Consider the following 25,832-nt stretch of genomic DNA (forward strand, 5'->3'; position numbering starts at 1 on the left):
TATTCGTTATTTTGTAAAGGAAAAGTTTAATTATAATTTATATTCACGCTGTATACAAAAATTCAAAATTTAAATTATTTCACCCTCTTGTATGCTCTTGTTTGCATTTTGTATCTTGTACCTATTACGTGTATATAAAAAATAATAACCGTTAACCAAAAATAATACCATGGTCGTTATATAATTATTCAAGTGACCCACGATGTATATATTATGGTTGACGACGATAGTGAGTAATGCAATTTAATTCATTTGATAGTATATATATATACATAAGGTTACAGTACACATCACGTCTGAAAGCGCCACTCGTCTACAGGTCAGGTCGTATCCGCCGGATGAGACGACAGTGAATGTAAACACCGTGCACTTGTTATTTGTCGTTGAATGGCCAAACTGAGCTAAGAGATAGAGGGGAAAGGGGACGGAAAAAGTCACGAGAGTTCACACAACCCATTTTTGACTTCAATAAATTCTATTACGCTCGTGCCACCGTTATTTTGAAAGTCATGGGTCCAGGGTGTTGGCAAAAATGGTGGTGGGGAGAGCTTAGAATATCTCGCCTTTTTGTTAAATTAGAACATTTGTGCGTATGCGGTATATAGCGACGACCGTAGCGTGGCGATGGTGTCGGTTGGAGGGTATTTTCGGTAGTATAGGGGGAGGAATAGCTCTAATAAGCAGATTAAGAGAGCGAAGAGATGGTTACAGAAGGGAGGAAAACTTTTTCTCTCTGTCCCCAACCCCCCGCCCATTTCCTTCCGCTATAAACACACCTCGCATCCCGTTTTTCCAAGCAACCGAGTCGTTTATTTCGCAAAAGTTACGTCTCATTTTGCCTCCCCCCACAACATACCCACGCTCAAATAGCAAAGCTTGGTAATGATTTACGGTCCTAACTTTATTCTGTTTCTATTTTTTTTTTCCAGTCGGATTGCCTTGTGCCGCTTCCCTCCTTCGCAGTTCGACGCCGCTGCCGCCACCGTACATTATGTATGTAGTGCAATTTATGTTGTTTTCATGCATCCCTGAACATGTATATCCGACGACTGCGGAACACCAACCGAGTGCCTTATATAATAATAATATAGCACGACGACCATGACGTTTTAAACATGTAATATTACTGTGACCGCATTGCGATGAACAGCGGCGATTCGCATTCACGGATATAGCCACGGACGGACGACTTGGACCAACGGACTGCAAGGCGATGGGCCTAAATCGGAAGTGTGTACCATAATATCGAGGGTTCGATAGTTAGGATACAAGAGCGGGGATATATACGCCTCGTGATGATGTCTTTGAAAACTTGGCACTAAGGTTGGGGAACGGCAACCGCAGTGTGTATAATATAGTTAATAATACGCGCAAACATCCGACCACGCTTACGTATTTCGCTTCCACCGCTTCCGGTGTACAAAACGTGTGCATGAAATACATCTCAACAAGTACTACTGGGTAGGTTCAGGTTGGTACCCACTACACACACACACACACACACACACACACGGTGTTATCTATGTATATCACACGAGTATAATAAACTATATAGCTATTACCACCATGTAAGCGTATACATTATTACCGAACGACGTTCAGTATATAACAATGTAGATAATTAGAAATGTGTTAAAAAGCAGCTGTAAAAATATTAAATTTTATGTATAATATTAGCTTTAAGAAAACAGAAAATACAGTGTAGTTCTGGCGTAACCTGCAACATTTGGCTTTGGAGGAGGGAGTTGATATTTATTTTATGAGGAATGGTTAACAAACTATAGGATCCCTCATAAATTGAGTAGTTGATGCGTTGTGCGAAAGTGTTTTAAAATTTTCCTGTGACCTGTGACATATTAGGTACAATGTTTATACAAGGTTACATCTTATGTATTATGTTATAATATTGTGTTCACAGAACAATAACAGCATTTTTATTTTTACCTGAAATTTCAAAAAGGATTACAACCCCCTCACTTAGAGGGTTAATTTATCTCAAAAGTAATTATTGTAATAGATTAATAAATATAAAGTTTATTTTATAAAACATTGAAACTATAAGTATTTATAGGTACTTATAGGTTTGCTAAAAGTGAGCATTGTATTTTAGTACATTAAAAGTGTTAATTCACGAAATAACGATTTTACATCACAATAAAATAACTAAAATCGTTATTCTTCTCTTAATTATGTAAATTGTTCCAAATTTGAGCTTAAAATATGTACTTATCTGATGAACCTTTTTTTATATTTTCAAGGGTTTTGACAAAAACACCAAATATTTGTTGATAAATACAACAAAAATATTTTTGATTAAAAATAAAGTGTATATTGTAAGGTGTATACTGTATAGTGTATGGTATATTTATGTTGAAAGATAAGAATAGTTGTCTTCCCCCCCCCAGATTTGTCTCTGGAACCATGCCTGCCTCTCAGCACCCCTGCAGGCCACGCCGCTGTGACATACATTGATATAACATTATATACTGTTGTTACACTGGGCGAGTTGTAATTATTATTGTTGTTATTGTGAATACCGTATATTGTTACAAACTGTTATTGCTGTTATTATTGTAACGTTTAACGCCACAATCGCAGTACCTATACTTACTGTTGTAATATTATTATTATTATTGTATCCATTTTAGCGAAATTATTATCGTTGTCGTCACCCTAGAAACGCCTTATTCCTACGCGAGAAACCGTACATCTCAACAATTCAACATCAAGCAATTATTATTGTAATTTTTATGTAGCAAAACGAGAGCTCAATTCTCTGTATCACATTATTAAACAGCTTGTAATGAAAACATTATTGTTATTGTACAGGTTATATTACGTTGAACGTTTATGTGTAGACATACCACAGCTTAAATAAAAATAATAAACCCATATTTTGAATGTAAAGGAAAATTATAGCCACGAATGTGAGAAGTTTAATATACCTAATACCAAGAATTCATGCATTTTGAAAAAAAATTATTAATGATTGAAAATATATCCAACAATTTGTGAATACATTAAATATTCTAACGGCTACTAAATAGTTAATACTTAATTATACCTATCTAGTTTAAACTAGATTTTCTACTTTATTATCTTTTTTAATAGACAAGCTAATCTAGTTGGTGTTTTGGGGATTTAAAAGTAAAAAGAGCCCAGTTATTTTAAAAAGAATCTGATTAATAACAAAAAAAATATTATAATAATAAAAGAATTTTTTACGTAAAACTAGTTTTTGACAATAGTGATTTTATTTTTCTTGTATTAACTCATAAACGAATAACTGTAAATACTTTAAATGCTCATCAAATATTTTTAACCATTTTCTGCATAAGATAAAATTTACAAAATATTTTCACAACTTTTAAGCTATTTATATTTTATAGACATGAAACATTTTAATTTTTTTTTTAATTTTATCGATAAATATTTTTTTTTTAAACTAAAAAATTAATACAAGGTTCTTATCAGTTATTTTAAGGTTTATTTTTTTATTTTTTTTTGTGAGCATCTGAAATTCAAATTTTTTACAACACTAGATATTATTTATCTGTAAATTAATGATTTCTCATCGAACGATTTTTTTATTTTATCAAAATCTAAAAACGAATAACCTTAGATAATACCAATCATATATAACATTAAATCAACCTATACCGTAATAATGCAATAGTCATGTAAAAGTAAAATAAGTTAATTCATACTTGAATAACTAATTCCAAAACATATCATGAAATATACTTGTTTATAGCGCCTAAGTAGACTGACCGACTATTTCCGCTAAGAATCTCTTTCGTATAAAATGATATATTATCATTTAATTCAAATTTAAAGAATACATTATAGTAACCCACTCGACACCTACTAACTGTACGGCAAAATGGTAACCACTTGCCCCTTTTTTGCCAGTTATTTACATTTTTTCACTTTTGACCCCAAAAAGTACGAGCTAGATCTAATTTTCCACTCAAAGTTGAAGTGATTCAAAAAACGATGATGACATAAATAAAAAAATTATACATCACTGTAAAATCAATATAATCATGCTCTAAATCTAAAATATAACTTAAATGGACGAAACAATTTATCATGAATTCATTATATTTATATAATTGTGTTCCTAATAAAAGTTAGTTACACTTATAAATATTAAATAGATACTTGAAGTATAGGTATCTCGTATCTGTACTTAAAATTATCAAACAAATATAACTTGATATTCTGTAAAATCTTTATTGTTAACACAAAAATATAAAACTATGCAGGTGTTTCCACCTGAAATAGTGAAATCTGGTTACGAGGACAAAATAGTTTTAAAATTATAAAGTTTCACAGCGTAAAAGATTTATAATAGAATATAACCTCTAAGATCAGATTACTCTATAAACTACATATTTAAAGCACTAGAATTTAGATTAATTAATGTATTATATTATAAATTCTAGTAGTATTTAAAAAAAAATTTTCATTGATTAATAAAATTAAAACAGTGTAATATTTATTTTATATGTAATTTCGATTCAATAATGTTATAAACTGTGTTCACTATAAGTGTAGAAAAATAAAATATACCTACTATAAACGTACAAATAATAATTACAATTCACTATTTCACGATAAATTAAAACAGTATATTCCGTTCAAAGCCATTACCTACCTATATTGTGAGCAAATTTTAAGCTGTTTGTTTCGCATATTTGAATATCAAAAAGGTCCTAAAATAGTCGATTTCCAATCTGTAAATAAAGCATTTCACATTGACAAAGACAGAAACCCACAGGAGACTTTAAAAAGTTTGTATTAGGTAATGGTATTCACTGATAACACTAAAACATTCTATCAAAAGACTATTCCTTTTCAATGTGACTAATCGATTTTTATCCTTTTAGTCATTCTAACACAATAATAAGATCTTTACCGGTATATCTTCAAAAGTTTTTCAATTTACACACAATATAAGCAATATAAGTGCTTTAGGATAAAACATATTTAAATACTTGACTGAGTGGGAGATATTCACATTCTTCATATTATAGTTAAATCGATGATTAAAAATTCAAACAAAATATCCTAATCATGATTACAATCAGTTTAGTTTTATAAAATATGAATGATATTCCTACCTATAAAAATTATCGATAACGTTACCTGCACTTACAATACTAAAGAACTTTGCCTTGTCAATCATTTCCAATGTATACTTTTTATGTTTTTTAAAACTAATAGTACTAACATTAAAAATAATCATTGTTGATTAAATTTATAATTATTGGGTATTTTATACTTTATTATAAGTACTGGTCAGTGATTACTGACCAGATATTATACTAATATAGTAACTACAATTTGTTTTTATATAAAATCAATATCTTAAAATACACCAATTTAAATTATAGATGTATAATTAATAACAATTTTAATTGCAATGATATTTAAGAAATAAAAACTATTTTAAACACTCTTTAACAATGGATTTACCTATGACATGATAAAATTGTAACATACGTATGGGACCTATACGTATGTTACAATATTATTATTATATTTTTAAAGCTCTAATATTATTAATGAATAAAAATACCTAGTTGGAGATCTACTTATATTTGGAAACATTAATTTTTATTTTATAATAAAATAATACAAAATTATCTAATTTTTAAACAATATTACGAACAAAAAAATAACTAATTTGACGAATGTGTCTGTAATTAAAAATATTAACTATACAAAAAAATATGTTGTTTTCTTATAATAACTATTTTGTATAATATGATAGTCTATTTAACGTTACTTCAAACTAGATTTTTTGAAACATGCCATAATTTTATAATGCTAGTGATTGTCCTTGAGTTAAGGTGACAGAAATGTCATTTACAACTTACATTGTTAAGAAAGTAACCTATATAATAAACACGGCAAGAAAAGAGAAAGAAAACTGATCAAATTATTCGAAGAAAATGAAAACTACCAATTTTATACACATACATGATACATGCTAGACTTTTGTCACGTTTCTTTATGAATAATTCAATTAATTTACTAATTTTCTAACACGCCTCCTTACGATTTACAATTTTCCTGTCAATCTTAATTCCTCGCCAAAATCGGTTTCATCTTTAATTTTTATAATATAACCACTATTAATTTATTATATTATTTATAAGATATTTCTTATATATTTTATAAATAATATAAGTTACATATTTTATATATCTAAATACAATTAGAATTAATAACTATAAATGTGAAACAGTGAAACAGTGAAACACACTTATATAACATATAAAGTATTTATAATTATAATTTTATAAACGTAAATCATACATTAGAGAATTAAAGTCAAAAGGCATATAAAAAACAATAAAATATGTAAAAACAAAGTATTCATTTATGAAGATGCTACTACTTTGTTAAGCTTGACAAAAAAACTTATTTAATTTTATAAAAAATAGTTTTTTCCATTGAAAAAAGGCAAGAAACTAATTATTTATTCCTCGTATTTGGTTCGAATATATCCTAAAAGATTTCTCTATTTAGTTACCAAAGAATATTAAACATTTTAGATAGCTATTTCATGTGTCACATTAAAATTCATAAAATCCTCTCAACCTTCACAGCTCTGTATATAGTTAACTACGCAATTAATATAATAATATTATATCCGTGAGTGGCAACTGGCAGAGTGATCGATTATTTTACTACATTTCTCTGGTATACCATATAAGACATTATAGGTGCAATATATATATATAATATATATATACCTTAATACTTAACGACTTTCTACATTGCATGATTATAAGCTACATTCAATGCAATTCATAGCGATTTCTTACCTGATTCTTAGTAAAACGATATTATTATTTTTATTTTTTAATGGTGATTTAACAGGCAAACACTAAAAACTGTAATGTGTACTTTCATAAACATTTTGGAAAAATATGTTTATGTGATAAAATTTTGTTGATGCTATGTTAAAAATATAATTCACGAAGTTAGTCATATTTCAACAAATTGTGTTTCAATACATACCTATTACTTATATACAATCGTTTGGATATATGGAAATAGCTATAAATTATAAAATATTGGTAAAATCTAGACATTGACGAAAAAACATTATTATATTATTATACTTTATAAAATAATAACTAAATCAATCAAAATACTTTAAAGTATCTAGAAATATAAGATAATAGATGTAGTGATGTCGTATATATTTCAGATAACATATTAGATAAATTACAAAAGTTTTAAATATAATCTGCGTAAAATTATACAGTGATATTTTCAGAGATATTTCTATTCAAGCGTAAACGCTTATGGGGTAAAAACAGATATTTATTAAAAGTTGCGCTGGATTATATTAAAAGCTTGGGTACATCACAAGACTGCATTTATCTGACACAAAGAGAGTCATTGGATTTACAAGGTAACCAGTACCAACTGAAATGGAAATCAGAATCAACCGTTTGGAAGTTGGTGAAGTAAATAAAAGTACATAATGAGAAAGTATGCAAAATATAACCTAAAAATCTCAAAAGTATTATAGACTTTAACTAGATACGTATGTATAATAATGCAACAATTTTTAAATAAAACTAATTCAGTTGTTTTTTTGTTAAATTGATTATTTGAAATTTGTTGTAGTATATAAATGTGAAATTAACTACAAATTTCTATTTTTATAGACCACTGTACAGCTTCAAACTTATCTCATGTGTTGTTGTAAACTATATGACATAGTTTCAGATATGTTTTGTGAAACGGCTTAGATACTAATTAATAAATTAATAATTAAAAAAATATAAATTAAACGATTATTTACGTACATTTATGATTATTATTTTATCACATAATTATTTGTTTATAAAATAAGTAATACATCTTAGGAAATAATCATAAACGAACTTTTTATTTTGAAAATAATAAATGTATAAAGAAAACAATTATTTAATTAAAAATAAAAATATTTTTAAAAATTGTAATACTTGGAAAAATAATCTCAGTCATGTTATATTTATCAATATTAATGTAGATATATATGGTAAATTTGTGTATTTATTTTTCAGCATTACAAATTGTTTCTCCATTCAGGTTTCACAATTTATATTGGTTGCTTTTATAATGGAAAAAGAAGAAATGCTAAATAAATTGGTGCCAAAATGAACTTGTATACCATTCGTCTGTGTTATATATACCTACTATATATATTATGTAACGTAAGTCTGTGTATGTGGGTGTATGTGTCTTGTTAATACGTATGATTTGACGTGAAGCACAAATTGAACTAGAGTAAAGTTGTTTAAAAAGTCTTTAAAATATGGCCATCGAAGATACGTGACATTGTGATGTTTCCCGAGTAAAATCAATTGATATCCGTCTGCTGCTATTATCAACAAAAAGAGTACAAAGACAATTTAAAAAACCTAGTTTTATCAGTTGGGAACAGTATAAAAAAGAAAGAATCAACACTACGGAAATTGCTGCAGGTGTGTACAGAAAATTAATTTAAAAGAAATATCCCATGAAACAGTTTTCAAGTTTTCAAAGTAAATAAATTATTAAAATCATAAAATGGGCACGTTGATACTCCGCATAGAATGAGTAAATGTGAAATAAATAAATAGTTTTAAAGTGAAGTAAAATGATTTGGGCATATGCTGCTAAAAAAAAAGCTTAGTACTTCAACTTTATATAGTATACTTTCGTATGCAGACATTATTATTATACATAAGATGACATGAAATTGAAAATAGTATAAAATAGAATTATCAAAACGTTTCCATACTATTGTAATTTGTAATACACTTTATTATTATTAAATAAATCAGAAGTACAACTATATATGTATATATGAAGTATAATAGTGACGCAAGTATCAAATACCTATTTAAAATTTACCATATTATGTTCATATTGTGATGTTACGATTTTATTAAAATTATGAAAAAAAAGTATCAGTGAATACTTTTTACTAAAAATTAATTAATATTGAGGAAGTTTATTAAATAAACAGGAAGGTACTGAGTAAATTTTTGATTCATATTTCGAAGCGGGATATTTTTCTAAGAATTCCTATATACAAAAATTGAATTTAAAACTAAAAGTTAATCACCTAGTTTGTTATAAGTTTTGTTGAGCGGAATGAAGATGATAAAAGGATAAACAGCAAACTATTGGTCCACTACGCTGCTATCCATCTTGTTTAAACTTTAAATAACATTAGAAATTCTAAGAAAAATATTCTATTAAAAATATCAAATTAAAAATAAGGGAACTGCTTTACTGTAGTATAGTATAAAAAGCTATTTCTAGTGTAACTCAGCATTAAGTTGGTCACTATTAAGAATGTTTTAAATGTTGAATTACAAAATAATTTTTAAAATTTTCGTACTTATTTGACAAGTGCACGCACAAATTCTACATACACTTATAAAAATGTATCCATGTATTTTCGATATTTTTTTTGTATTATAAAAGTATAACTTATCAGAAACTCGGCATTATAATTTTCAGCAATTTAATCAAATATAACCATTTATATTAACCTTGAAAAAAAATCAGTATAAAAACGTAAAAATCCTAAAAATCACTAAAGTTATTCAAAATATTTTTAAAATTTGATTGTGCATAAAAAATTGTATGTAATTGTGAATTGTATCTAATTTACATAATCAATAATTATCACATAATAACAACATAAAAAATCTACAAAGATGTTAATGATTCGTTGTTATATAAAGTTTAAAATCCAATATCGTCCAAATTTGAACTCCAAAAGCTCTAGAAAATGTATATGGGACTAACTATTTAAAAAATTAGTGACGATAAAATTAATAAAAATATAATTTTGTATCAACAATTTTGTTTGTAATGAGATCAAATTATGTGACCAAAATATTTTCTAAAACTTTAATACATTTTGAGATAATGAGTGTTCATTATTAATAAATAATCACACATAATAGTAAAGCATTCTTTAATGTGATATTATTTCCACAAAAAAGTATTAAATTATGATCATTAAAAACTTTTTAGTCATTTTAAAAATCCGGAGGAAAACCTTTCCGTTGGAGATTCTATAAAATATTTGTTTTAAATACTTTCCCTGCTAACATTATTTCAAAAATACATTTTAAATAATTTACTAAAAATATAATAAATTTAAAATTATAACATTAAACTATAGATTCTAAAATTATATTAAACCCATTTTCCGATTATCCATCTATAATTTGAAATTAAACACTATGACTTTTAATGGATGTAAAAATGTATCGATCGTTGTGCTGTGCACAGTATATGGTTGACACAATATGCCAAGCAGTACTCGGCTATTTTAACTATGCCATTTATTAATTTAACGTTAATATGTTTACGTGGTTTTACTTCAAAATTGATTATTTAGAAAGACATTAGTTACAACCCATAAATCTTTTTACGTAAAACACGTCTGGTAGTATTGTGTCCTAATACTTGTTAAACCGAGTTGTAGAAATAAAACAGACAACACAATGAATAATGGAAAAACTCTCAGGAAAAACGTCAAACGAAACTTGAGCTAGCAATAATTCCAGGAAAATTCATAATTTGTTTTATTTTTAAACCCTTCTATAAAATATTTCTTAACACTTTTACATGATATATAATCAATAATTATAATTTCAATCAAACAATTATATACATGAGCGTGTAGTAAAAATGCCTATTCAATTCGCCGTCGCATCAGAAATATTAAAAAACAAATAGGTATGCAGCTATTATGCATAAAAATATTGTATAAAATATGTAGGTACAAAGAATTTAATGTAATAATATATTATTTAAAGTATATTTGATACATTATTCCATGATTAAATTTAGTTTGCTTAGTGAACCACAACCATTGTGTGAACTAAAACATTGGCATTTAACAAAAGCTATTCGGTAGCATAATATTATTTTCATTTTTGTTTCAAATTATAATGCAATAAGTTTAGTGGTTGGCAAAAGAGGAAACGTAACGTGTTATCCCAATAAATCGTATTAAAAGTCCAGATGTTGTCTTCACTTGACGTTTTTTTCCACCAAAAAAAAAAAAAATAAATGGAATATATCTCCCATTGTTATGAACATTTGAAAAAATTGATAAATGCGTAGTATTGTCGGTAGCAAGAGTGTTTTGTAACAATATTTTTAAAATGTCCACCTTCTATAAACGCATCGGTCAAAAAATGTAGCTAATATGATTTAAAACAACTATGACTGTTAAAAAAATACATTAAAATAATGACTTACATAATTTACTGTGTCTATATCAATATTCTAAATATTATTATTGAATCAACTTTTCACACACTATACTTATACACTCATATTACACGAATGCCATTTTAACTAAATATTGAAACAGTTTATTTATTAGACTTAATTGTGTTCAAACGATTGCTGTGTAGAACAGTGATAATTATCCGACAAAGATGACCATCATCCACCACCACGACCTAATTTATCATAGTTTCGATTACAATAAAATACATTGTTTTAAATTTTTAACTATATAAATACTAAGTATAGTTCGTCCTACAACTATTATAACAATGTAGATGATAGAAATACACTATAGTACTATACACAATAAAGGTAGTTTTGAGATACCTCAAAGATGTAGTTTACGATTAAAAGACTTTTAATACTCGTAATTACCTGACTATATTTTGAATTCAATGATATAATTTAAAACACTAAAACATTGATTCAGTGGCGTAGCCAGGGGGGGGGGGGTTTTGGGTGTTATAACCCTCCCCCTCAGCCGTATTTATATCAAAAATATAATGTTTATAATATAGGAATACAATCATTTGGTCATGGTAAAATGTATTCTGTTATTAACCCCCCCCCCCCTAAAAAAAATCCTGGCTACGCCACTGCATTGATTAGTTAATCAAGAACATAAAATTAATCAACCAAATAAAAGTATACATTCATCATCTTCAAACAATTGATTTAATTATTTTTTAAACACCCGTTATAGTAATAATCTACAAACATAATTTTAATTATATAATATACAAAACATAAACGAAAGAATCATGTTAAAGGTATAACTTGGTTTAAATGTCAATACAAAAAAGGTTTCAGGTGCTATTGAGCTGTAGAACATAATGTATACCTAGATATTATGACAGTTTTCAAAATTATGACGGAAAACATACTCGTTAAATTTTAAATTTTACAATTTTTCATTCTAATAAGAGACAACGAAAAAAATGTAATATTAACTTTAAGTAATTATTAGTTCGAGATACTAATTTCTAATAAAATAAAATCCTTATCAACTACTTTTTATACAATCGAAAAACAGTTGGAATAATAACTATAACTCAGGGTCTGACATGAGGTTTAAATAAATATATTAAAATTTATTTAACTAAAATAAAAGCTTTTAGCACTTATGAATTAATAAATTTAAGTAATTTAATGTTACTGTACAGTAACTAAAAAAAAAAAATGAAATTACTGTTTTTTATTATCAGAAAACTAATAAGTTTATACAGTCAATAAAAAATTAATAGGTAGTATAATACAAGTAATACACCTAACAAAGACGCAGTTTAACTCATTGACTCTACTTCAAAGACATTATTTCTACGTAATATTTATGTTTTACATTATTTAAACACCCAGTTTGGGTTGGTCAGCTCATCGGGGACCTTACCTTACTATATAACATTACGCGGAAACCCAACGCCAGACGACTCAAGCGGAACTGGTGCCGTGACTTACAAATTGTATACATTTTAAATTGTAAAATAAATGTAAATGTATCCACATGTATCCACTAGGTGTCTATAATGTGAGATTTCTTACCATGTCATTATTCATTCTTAGTTTTCCTCATCTCAGCCAGTTATTACGTAATGTATACACCTGTAGAATTTGTAATATTTTCTTAAAAAAGTCATATATTATATTTTAAAAAATATATATATATTAGTTAATAAATCTAATTATATGAAATCAATTAAAATGTATTATTCTATACATAAGTTAATGTATAATAAAAACATGTGTAATGATATTAAAATAATTAAAACGCATTGGAAATTGGAATAAATAAATTGTTTCATTAAATTTACTATACATTTGTCAATTATAAAAACTAAAATATAAGTTTTTGTCAATTTAACTGAAAAAAATATTTTCAAATATGTACATAAATATATAATGTCATTATAGTGGCTTATACTATCTACAATGTAGATTCTACATAATATAAAAAATATAATTTGTATAGATTATATTAATATATTACATTTAGTATGATAAAATTATCTAATGAAAAAATCTATTGTACAGTTAAATAGAAAAAATACATGTTAGAAATCTTATTTTCTCAACTTTTTTAATTCGTGATTTGAACAAAATGTTAGTTCATTGAAAAGTATATTTTACCTACTGCTGAATATGGAACAAAAGTGGCTTTCAATTATTATGAGCTTTTTGAATTGTTGAACTAAAAAAATTTTTTTTAATGAATAATTAATTACTTGCCATAATTATAATTATGTTCCAGCCTTTTATACTATGTTCCTACATCCATAATATTTTTGTATGAAATCGTAATTTATAGTAAGTAATAATACATATTTATTATTAATATAAATATAATTAGATTAGGTTAGCACTCTCATACTTTGAAAAAACATTATTATAATAATTAATATAATGATCAACCAATGATCTAGTGTAATGTTCAGATCATAAGTCGTTAATCCGAAGCCCGCGAAACAACTTTTTGCGGAGCACACAAAAATATGAAAGATGTTAAATTGTAATGTTTTATTTTGTTCAATAATATTTTTCATATAATTTAGTTTTTTTGGCTTGATAAATAAAATCTAATAGGTAAATAATTTATTTATTTATAATTTTATAGTATCCCTAGGTACAATCTATAAAATTATTATTATCTGATTGAAAATGTTTCTTTTAAAGACAATTTTCTACTAATTTTCTACTCATATTTTCATGTAAAATAACTGAATAACTGAATGTAACGATAAAATTATTAATGTTATATCATATCAAACATTTTTTTTTTATTAATGTGGCCTTCGATAAAAATACGAAAAAAATATGGCCTATATTGTTAAAAAAGGTTGCCGAACTCTCCTTTAGATGAAGCTAGGAATTAAATATTTAAAAATAAGAATCATTCATTCTCTATAATATTAAAGTTTTTAATTGATGCTGAAATATAATTTTCATATAAACTGAAAAGTAAATTGTTTATAAATTAATTTATACAATTTAAAGAAAATCCAAAAATTATTAAGTATTGAATTCTGTATATTACTTAAATAACTGTAAAAAATAAAATAATATTTAAAGATAAATATTAAAGAAGCATTTCAAGCATTCCCATATTAATAGAAATAAAAAAATGATTTACTTGAAATTGATTTATTGCCTAACAAGTTTTATACTTAATGATTGTTCTAAAATGTGCTTATTATTATATTATCAAAAACTCCATAAAAATCAAACAAAAACTTAAGTTAATGCTGAAAGCCTGAAAATCTTACTTAGCTTACTTTTACTATCTAATAGTAGGCAATTAAAAATTTAAAATATCATAGAACCCTGCAGTGTCATTTCACTTAGATGGACACATTTTAAATCTAATCTAAATGTAAATGGGCCCATGTTCGGTGGAATAATTTTTATTTAGTGACATTATCATGTTAGTTAATACTACTTTATCTGCTGTAAAGTATATGACAAAAAATAAGGTAAAATCAAAATCGATCACAAGACTGAGTCAAGAGCTCAAGAGCCAATAGACACCATAATTTTATTGAAAATAATTGATTGCAAGATAGTTCAGTACTCTAATTCCAAAACAAATTTATAATGCTTTAAACTCTATATAAATACCAAATTTAAACGTAAGCGTTATGCCTTAGTAATACATAGATATTATATATGTTAAGTTTAAACCAGCAATCAATTGATGATTAACCAATTATCTAATTAAGGTATTTCTTAAGCAAAAATTCTATAGAATTCGAATATATTTATCATTTACTTTTTCTTTTATTTCTCTTACATTATATGAAACTAGGTACATCGATATAAAATCAAACAATTTATTTTGTTAGGGTGGCATATTAGTTGGTGCATCCAATTTACAGCACGGAACTTATTTTATTTTTTACCTTAGACAGGAATATACGAAGTAAACAGGCACAACAAGTTTAGTATTTAAATACATTTTTAATACTTATTACAATATTTTAGCTAAAAGTAAAGGTGCATAATTTAATATCAATACAAACTCATACATAATACATTAGGTACTCATGCCTCAACAATATCAGACATATAGCAATATAGCACACACACGCATGTTGATCGTTGGATAATATTATATTATACCAAAGATGAAATGCTATAATATTTTAAACCAAACAATCGAGCAATCTATTGAACTAATGAATTTACAATCAAAAGTTTTTCTTTTTTTTTTTTTTTTTTATTTATAAAGTTTTACTGACAATTGGTCATCTAAACTTAAGGCTAAAAGAATTTAATATTTTGACGTTTTGAAAAAGGTTAACATAAAATATTTACAGAATAGTAATTATTGATAATATAGAAATTAAACAACGTTTGATAAACTTAGAACTAATTATATTATTATATACAGAATAGGTATGTACAATTAAGATTTATTAAGAATTAATAAATGATAGAATAAACAAAACAGAAAAAGTTTTTCTTATACTTTTGATATTATTAGAAGAGTAATTGGCAGGAAAATACGATTTTAAAACACGAAGTTCAATATCGTCACCGTTTATTTACGTCATGGTAGTGAGCGATAACGATAATTTTACCACGCATAATTAATTTTTAAACAAATAAGAAAAATGTCTTGTATTATCTTAATATTTTTGTAAATCTCTAGTTTCATTGACTCTGTAGCAAATAACACAGTTTATAATTCAGTTAGCGCTTTGAACTAATCCTGATAAGTTTAGAATATTGTCGTGTAAGGAGGGGGGGTTTAGATTAAATTAACCTTATTTTTTCGTCCAGTAATACCATTTACACAGCGTTAATTTGGTATTATATATATAACCACATAATAAGTAATTTCACGGTATAGTATATACAACTAGACTTTATAGTAGACAGAGTTGTTACTTATTTCTAAATAATAACAATTTAAATGAGTCGGATGATGTCAAAAACTTATATTATATTATAATTTAAAATCATAGGTACTCACAAGCCACGCAGTGGAAGTTGAATCCAATAAGCACTGCTATGATATCGGTATAATCACCAACGATCTAAAGAAAAATTTACCATAGAAAACGTCGGTGATCGGGGGGGGGGGGGGGGGGGGAACGCGCACGTGAAACACGAGAAGAAACAAAAAAACAAAAACACAAAAAATGAACAAATCCGACGACGGAAGCGTGGCACGGACCACGAGCAGCTACGGGCGTAACGGCGAGCCGGCGACGGTATACGCAGGACGGAGCACGCGGCTGCGATGTGCGACGACGGCGACACGACTGAATCGCCCGGAAAAAAAATGTATAAGGCTCCCACGCTGCGCGTTGGCGTAAGGGATGCAAGTGCGGGGGATGATCGCGCGACGTCGACCCTCGACGAAGGGTAGTGGTGGCGTTGGTGGTCGGCCACCTGCGTCCGCATGCCGTGACCTTCATTAGACCCGTCATTACAGGATCCGCGCACTCGGGTCCGTTTCTAACGTCTCTCCTGCTCGCTGCAAGTTCATGGCGATCGCTAATTCACGACTGCTGTTGGGAGACCGACGAAATCATATCTGTTGGACAAATAACCGACTCGATTTTTGACACGCCATCGATCCAGATAACGTCAAAAGTAGGTTTTATAAATGCGTGGTGATAACAGAGTCGTGTCATGTTTGATATAATATTATAAATAGAATAGTTGGAGTATGTGTATAAACATGAATACAGCCGAACTATAACCCACACGCGCAAATCAATCCAAAAAATGAATACTGCTCAATCTTCGAATCGGGTTGTATCTGTTCGAAGTCTATAGTTGAAAAAAAAGTTCGTGACTATTATTTGAAGAAAATCGTGACTACATTGTACAAGTATACTTTCGACTTTTTTTTTTGTTACTTGTGTAAAGATCTCTTTTTATGCTAACATAGACATTTGATGAAAATTACAAATATCTTCGTTTATTTGTTTTTAAATTACACGGCCATCACATAAAACAAAACTAGTATTACACTCCCATTATTATAATGTTACAAAATTGTACGATCAAACAACTACAAACTACAATAGACATTCGAAAATTAAAATCCGTATTATTCTGCAGTCTATTGCCAAAAACATAAGTGTCAATTTTTTAGGACATTTATACCACTCACTCAATTTCAACAATCGGTATTCAAGCATGGATCGCGAAACAAATGTATATTATATTATTATTATGATAATTAATAATGTATATATAGGTCGGGTATAATGTATAAAGTTCCACAACCCTTGGCACTGTTGTCTACCTGTGTTTACCATCCAGACGGTTTTTCGTTTATTATTACACAGGGAGTGAGGGCTCTTCATTAAACATCTGTTCAGATCTGGATATAGGCCCGCCGGGAAACCCCGACAAGCCCTTTACCGTGTGCCGATGTTTTTATTTGCCTTTCTTTAGTTTATTGTTTTTGGCTGAATATTTAAACGGTAACGGTCTTTTACGGTATGTACTATAATGCGAACATCTACAAGATGACTATTTTAGAATAATTTTTTGGTTTTACCAAATACCTACTTATAGACTATAGTTGCAGTTGACGTTAACCAGTGCTCTTTTCAACTTGGTGTATTCGATAGGGATTTGATTCTGGCTGTATTTTCCACCAAAATAGATCTATTATATGCCAATTGAACTTTGTACTACCATTTATTATATAGTATATAGTAATATACTATATAAGTAAATTTACTATAATATAATCAATGGTACTACTGTCTGTTATTTGGTTATAGTTAATGAACACATTTTTGAATTTATCATAAAATTCACTGAAAATTACTATCAATTTTATGAAAATGATTTCTTAAGCCATTCAATATTAGATTTTAAATGATGAATATATTTTTATTTTTAACTCATCTTGGTCAGCAGGTCAGCTATCATTATACTAGATTTTCCATATCTTTCTTCAATATATCTTCCTATGCTACTCATATTTCAGGTCCATTTCAATGGCCCCCCCACTTTAAAAATTTGAACTTCTGATCTAGCCAATCGTTTGTGCATCGTTTGTGCAGAAATGTGCACCAGGTCCCAACGTTTGTGCACAAAAACCCTTGGCGCTATCTCAAAAACAAAATGGGGGGGCTATTGAAACGGTAACCCCCCCACCTTTGAAATTTGAACTTCTGACCTAGCCAATCGTTTGTGCATCGTTTGTGCAGAAATGTGCACCAGGTCCCAACGTTTGTGCACAAAAACCCTTGGCGCTATCTCAAAAACAAAATGGGGGGGCTATTGAAACGGTAGCCCCCCCACCTTTGAAATTTGAACTTCTGACCTAGCCAATCGTTTGTGCATCGTTTGTGCAGAAATGTGCACCAGATCCCGACGTTTGTGCACAAAAACCCTCGGCGCTATCCCAAAAACAAAATGGGGGGGCAATTGAAACGGCACACCCCCCTTTTGGAAATTTTACATTGTATATGCACCAAACGTTTGTGCAGAAATGTGCACCAGGTCCCGACGTTCGTGCACAAAAACCCTCGGCGCTATCCCAAAAACAAAATGGGGGGGGGCCATTGAAACGGCACACCCCCCTTTTGGAAATTTGATATATTTTTTATGTTAGTAAATATTATTTAGGTAATACTGCAGGTTACAGGATTTTTATATAACCATCTCATTTCCTAGAAATAAAAGATATATAGTATTTTTTTAAATGTTGTGTTGTATGAATTATATGTTTTAAATATTAGTTTGTTTGAATGGAATATAATATTATTGAAACACTTTATTTATTTATTTGCATTTTTGCTTTTGTATTCTTTTATTAATAAAACTTTAAAAACTGTTCAAATAACCAAAAAATAATAATGAACATAATATACAAAATCTTGTCATATAACATTATAACGTTATTATAAAAAAAATAAAAAAAAAATAAAAATAAATAAAAATAAAAATAAAAACAAAAAAAAAAAAAAATTATACAATATAATAATTATGTTACGAACGTGATAATAAAAAAAAAAAATAAAAAAATACTCAATAGACTATACATTAATTCAAAAAATAAAATAAAGTTCTTCGTAACTCTTGTTTGTAAATATTATATGTTATATATATTATATATATATACAAAGTACATAATATACAATACGTTATTAATACTATAAGTTATCACAAAGATAAAAACATTATAAAAAATCTTTAAAATTTTAATAATTTTCATAGTTATTTTAATATATAAAAAAGAAATATAATTACCTTAGTAATAAAAACTTAATCTAAGACAAAAAAAAAAATCATATTTTAAATTACTTGGTGTACAATATAATTTGGAGATTCACTTTTGTATTTTCATTTATCTGCTTTACAATGTCTTTAGTGTCGTCATACAATTGCCACGAATTAATCGGATTCCTAAATGTGTGAGCATGATAATGACCAATGCTTTTGTATGATATGGTTGATTGTTGAGTGTCTGGCGTAGTTCCCAATCCTCTCAAGTAATATTGAGACTGCGGTGTTGAAATGTATTTTGGAATATGATTGAGAAGGATACGTGTGTCAGTAAATTGGGCATCTGTTGTATTATTTAAATTAATCAAATTAAAAAATACATGTTCTCCGAGTAATACAGTTACCTCAACTATACCAGCACATATTTGGCAAGTATTTGAGATGTATAGTTGTTTTATTTCTTCATTTATCAAAATACTAAGTTGTTTTTTAGTAGGCGTCTTTTCTGTGACACAAATAGTTAAAAACGGTTTCTTATCCAACTTTTTGAATTTGCATGAACTGCACTGTTCCTCTATTTGTACACTTTCATAATTTTTTAATAAATTATTTAACATACTATCGATTGGTTGTTCGACAGACAAATACGTGATACCATTCAATATTGGTTCTCCCGGGTACAAATCGCTTAAAATTTCAACACGTTTTTTGTAAGTTTGTACTGTTACGCCATCACGAAGCAAACAAAATATTAATTGCCACAATGTACTTTGGTCTTTATTATCTATTACATATTTTGTGTATGCAGTGCTATCACAATAGGCTACTGCCAACATTTGTATAATTGTGTCAAATGAGCATGTGTTAGACAAAACATAACTGCTATTTTTACATTTTATAGACATAAATTTTGACTTACTGTCATTTTTAATCAAACCTATAATTTTAGTTTTTGCACGAGAATCTATATTTCTTAATAGAATTTCACGGTTAGGTGTCAAATAAATAGATTTTCTTTTCCTTGAACCTTTCAAAACGTTTCTCCAATTTTCCTCACTCGTTTTTTCATATTCCAAATTTGGCACTGAATGTATATTTTGTGTTACTTTTTTCGTTTTTTCTTTTTCTAATGGGTTATAATCTTCAATTGTATCATCTTCCATGTCTACATCAAATAATGTATCATAATTTTCTGGTGAACCATTATCCACAATTTAGTTAGTTTCATCGATTGTACTTTCCAAATTGTTTTCAATTAACTCATCTGAGTTTGTTTCTACGCACCAAATATCTTCTGTTACCTTTTGGAATTTATATTGATTTTCATGAATATTAGATTGGCATGAATGATTATTTAGTGCCTCGTTACAAGTTGGAGATCGATCTTTGTTTGTTGAAATGCTATAATTTGGTGATTTCTTGTTAATTATTGGTGATTTTTCATTCGTACATATTGGGTAATTTTTCGATTTCTGTGAGATCATTTTGGCCAAAATTTGTAAGTAATTTTGAAGTTGAAAAATCATAAAATTTTTTGTGTTTATATCTAAGGATAAAAAATTCAACACTAAGTTTTCCATAAGTTTTCCTTCAAGTAATTATAGAGAAAATTCGAAACGTCATTATAGAAAAAATGTTTTGAGCATTTGAGTTTAAAATTTTTTTTGAAATCGCGTAACAATAACGATTTAAACGAGTCAAACAAATCATCTCCGTTCAGAATCGTTTTTCGTATACAATGATACCTATCATTGCATTCAAATTTAATCATATCCATAGTAACCTACTGTACAGCAAAGCGACATCCACGACTTACCCGCTTTTTATTATTTCATTGCCAATTTTTTTTTTTAAATGTTTTCACAAGTTGTAGAATACATCTTGGAAATTGGGTTTGGGACCTCCTTATAATTTTGATTAAAACCCAATGTTACATATTATCTATATTACAAAGTGAAACATACATATATTTCTTAAAAGTAACTATTGAAAAATGAAAATAATATTAATTTATTAGACAAATCAATAAAATAAACTTAAACACCTTTGCTTTTTATTTCAAAACCACATGGCGTTAGATATGAATTGCTTACATACTATACCCACACATAAAAAATTCATTTTTTATTAATAAAAATAGTAAATACCAACTTGTTACTTTCTAAATCCTAGCTCCTACTCACCTACTGCATAGGTAGATGTCTAATAATAAATTGTGAAAAACTCGAAAACCCTGGTGTACCTATTTCCTATTATCGGTCTTATAAATGAGTCAATTTTCAATAGATCTGAGGTCGTAATTCGTATTATTTAGGTTGATAATAATGAAAAAATAGCTGATTATCTCAAAAACAATGAAGCCGGATTGAATCCGAAATCCGGATCAACGGATTGGATCCGAAATTTTGATTAATTAATTGTAATTCGTAATCCGGATTGGTCAAAATAATGTTCAGCAATAGATGAATAGACTCTGAACTTCCGAAAATCATGGAAACGTTTACCACACCTACATGATATTAGAGCTAAGGTCACCCGTATTATGCAAGCGTTTACTGCTTCGTAGGCAGGGTACGCATCACGTGGTCGGCTTGTTTATCGATAACTATTCAGTATTTCACGCCCACCTTGGATCCAGTGTTCAAAGGACGATTAAAGATATAATGGTTGCCTGACGGGCTATGGTGTAAGCGATATCAGATGGCAATTGAAATCACTTTCAGAATCAGCTGTTAAACTAACTTTGTTAGTTCATTGTTTTTCAAAAAATTACAAGGCCCCATATGAAACTGGTATATGCATATTAATATCCTATCCTATCTATTCTTCTATTATTTATGTGTGATGCGTATAGCCACGTGGCTACGTAAACAAAGACCTGTAAAATCGAAAAAAATATCTAAACGAGTGCCATAAAATTCTAAAAAAGCAATATACTCGTAATACAATAAATAATAATAGTAAATAAATAGGTATTTACTTTGACTTAAATATTTTTATTTGTAATTCATTGTTTCTTATTTTATGTTATTTTGATCACATTGCATATTGTACCTCTACAAAACTTTAATAACATTATTAGTACATTATATTCCATTCAAACAAACTAATATTTAAAACATATAATTCATACAACACAACATTTAAAAAAATACTATATATCTTTTATTTCTAGGAAATGAGATGGTTATATAAAAATCCTGTAACCTGCAGTATTACCTAAATAATATTTACTAACATAAAAAATATATCAAATTTCCAAAAGGGGGGTGTGCCGTTTCAATGGCCCCCCCCCATTTTGTTTTTGGGATAGCGCCGAGGGTTTTTGTGCACGAACGTCGGGACCTGGTGCACATTTCTGCACAAACGATGCACAAACGATTGGCTAGGTCAGAAGTTCAAATTTCAAAGGTGGGGGAGCTACCGTTTCAATAGCCCCCCCATTTTGTTTTTGAGATAGCGCCAAGGGTTTTTGTGCACAAACGTTGGGACCTGGTGCACATTTCTGCACAAACGATGCACAAACGATTGGCTAGGTCAGAAGTTCAAATTTCAAAGGTGGGGGGGCTACCGTTTCAATAGCCCCCCCATTTTGTTTTTGAGATAGCGCCAAGGGTTTTTGTGCACAAACGTTGGGACCTGGTGCACATTTCTGCACAAACGATGCACAAACGATTGGCTAGATCAGAAGTTCAAATTTTTAAAGTGGGGGGGCCATTGAAATGGACCTTCATATTTCGGTCTTCTCATAGAGATATTTCCTATTAGATTATTTTCTAGTGCTTTACGAAGTAATGGGTTTTGTTTTCTTTAAGCTTGCCCTAACCATTATTATTTATTGTAGTATCTTATTTCTGATTGCTTCTATTTTTAATTTTAAGAATTTCATAACATGAGAAATTAATTTTAAATTAAATTTTATAATGGGTTTAAATATATATCCAATAATTTTATCGGATAAATAAATTATAAATTGCAACTCGTGAATAATTGATACTTAGAGACAAAATAATAATAATGATTATTATACTGTAATTAAAAATTTGTTATTAACGTACGCACACGTTGCCAGTGCGTGCTTGCGCAAAAGCGCTCTGCTATTTCATATTATATACTACAGTCACAAGTTCACAACTCACAGTACACACCAATAATCACTATTAGTACTTAGTAACGTACGGCACGCACGCACACACTTAGAAAATTGGTTATACAGAAGTTATTCGGTCCAGAATCTCTTTAATAATAAAAACGGTGTTTCGTTGGATAATAATGTAATACGCGTCGTAAGTATTTAGTATCCTCCACTCACATCAATTCTCATAACTTATTATTTGCTCATTTATCTAACCCGAAATAATATTTAAAATTTAAAATCACTTTATCTACACAAAATACGTAGGTATAATATAGTATTGAGATGTTGTTCATCTGTCGTAAGTGAATAGACATATTATTATGATTTACACGTTATCAATAAAAAACTAGGCCTATAGAGATCTGTTCAGTGCCTAATAAAAAAAAAATTTAACTAAGGAGAAAATATTAAAAAATTAAAACCCGAAGTTCTTGTTAGGTGGCACTGCTGGGAGCCTTCCTTTTCTGTATTTAATGTTATTTTGTTATTTTGTCATCAAATTTACTTATTATACCATGTATAGATTATAAATACACTATTTTTAATAAATATAGAAAAAAAATTATTAATTATTATACATTTTTTACATTCATCTTTCATTTGCAGTAAAACCAAACTTTTCGAATGGGCATTTCTAGTTCGAAGTTCGAATATTTTTTTATTTATTGACTTATCAAGTATTTAGAGTGAGTTAAAGTTTCAATAAGCACTCATTTCCACATTTTTTTAACCTATAAGCTTCAATGAATTTTAAAAATTTCAAATTGCCTTGTGATTTTATATGATTGCGGTTAAAAGTTTAGCTTGCATCTTGCATTAAATCAGTTATTTTTAAGATACGTTTAAGACAGAGTTTTTCGTGGAAATGTAGGTACTATCTGCACTTTGCACGGTCGCGTAAAGTATAGCTTTGTAACAATGTGACTAGATAGATATAGTATTCGGTTACCACTGTTACCAGTATATTGTAATGATCATTAATCGGCTCTGGTTTGTTTAGAAAAAATAATTCACATTTACACAGCACATTCTTCACGACCTAACAGTAGTTACCATTCGTATGGCAGATCGCAGATTCCGAAATAAAAACGAGTTCGATAGAATCTCGGAATAAGTAAATTGAGTATCCACAAAAAAGTCACAGTCGTATTAGTTATTATACTTTGTATATTAAGGTTGTATTTTTAAAACGTACTTCCTGGGTAGCCACGTAGATATACCTATTTAAAAATTATACACGAGCCGCAATTTATACAATAAAATAAAATGGAATGCAATTTACGGTAAACTCAAATTTTATGCTCAAAACTGTTTGGTAGAAACTAAAATAGTATCGACTACTACATTTGTTTTCTCTCTCAGACCCATGCTGAACACAGATAAAACACTTTCATCTAAAACCGTTTTTTTTTTTATAATTTATTTAATAATCCTTACTAAATCTTTGGTAAAACTAACTATTATAAAATGTATAGAAAATAATATTTTTGAGGGTAAGACATATTGGTTTATATTTATTATTATTTGACTTTGTATTCAACTTTCAAAAATATAATAATTTATAAATTGTTTTTAGACAATATATTTTAGACACAGACACACCGATACGTCTACCATCGAAAATATTATCAACTATCGTTTTTTGGAGAGTACCTACACTTAGATTACTCAAAAACATTAAAAGAATAATTTTGCATAAATGTAATTCGTCTATGTTGCACGTAGACCAGAGAAAAAAGACGTATAGTTCACTGACATCCTCTTAAGCGGACATTACCGGTTACTTGTGCATCCTTCCTAGAGATCGGAGACAGACAAGCTATTACTCCAATGCATCATTTATATTATTGCAACATTTACAACTTTGAAAGACATAAATAAAATTTTATCTTTATTTGTCCCTTTGAGGCGATTACAATCAAAAAAATTGAAAATATAGTAATTAGATAGGTCATTTTTAAATTATTCAGATATTTATTATTTATTACATAGAATTTTATTTCAGGTGCAGCACATTTTATTTACTTAATACTTATACATCAATTCATTATACACATACATACATATATAGGTACTTAAAAATTTACATTTCTATACCACACACATATATGTATATGTACAAACTTTTTTCAATTTTATTACTCAGAATTTTAATTTCATTTCATTTATCACAAATAGTTTATGT

The 25,832-nt window shown here is 28.2% G+C and overlaps 1 protein-coding gene across 2 annotated transcripts in view; it reads right to left on the reverse strand.

Annotated features, from left to right (window-relative positions):
* LOC107165700 (uncharacterized) overlaps positions 1-16,564 on the reverse strand; it is a 206,187-nt gene extending 189,623 nt beyond the window's left edge. For both annotated transcript variants that reach the window (XM_089219355.1, XM_089219354.1), the window contains exon 1: positions 16,283-16,564. The gene's annotated coding sequence lies outside the window, so the exon portion shown is untranslated. The remainder of the gene's footprint in view (positions 1-16,282) is intronic.
* Positions 16,565-25,832: the final 9,268 nt, after the last annotated feature.

Source organism: Diuraphis noxia, unplaced genomic scaffold, assembly GCF_037042655.1.
Source record: "Diuraphis noxia isolate RWA-SAM2 unplaced genomic scaffold, SU_Dnox_SAM2 contig0002, whole genome shotgun sequence".
Taxonomy (NCBI): domain Eukaryota; kingdom Metazoa; phylum Arthropoda; class Insecta; order Hemiptera; family Aphididae; genus Diuraphis; species Diuraphis noxia.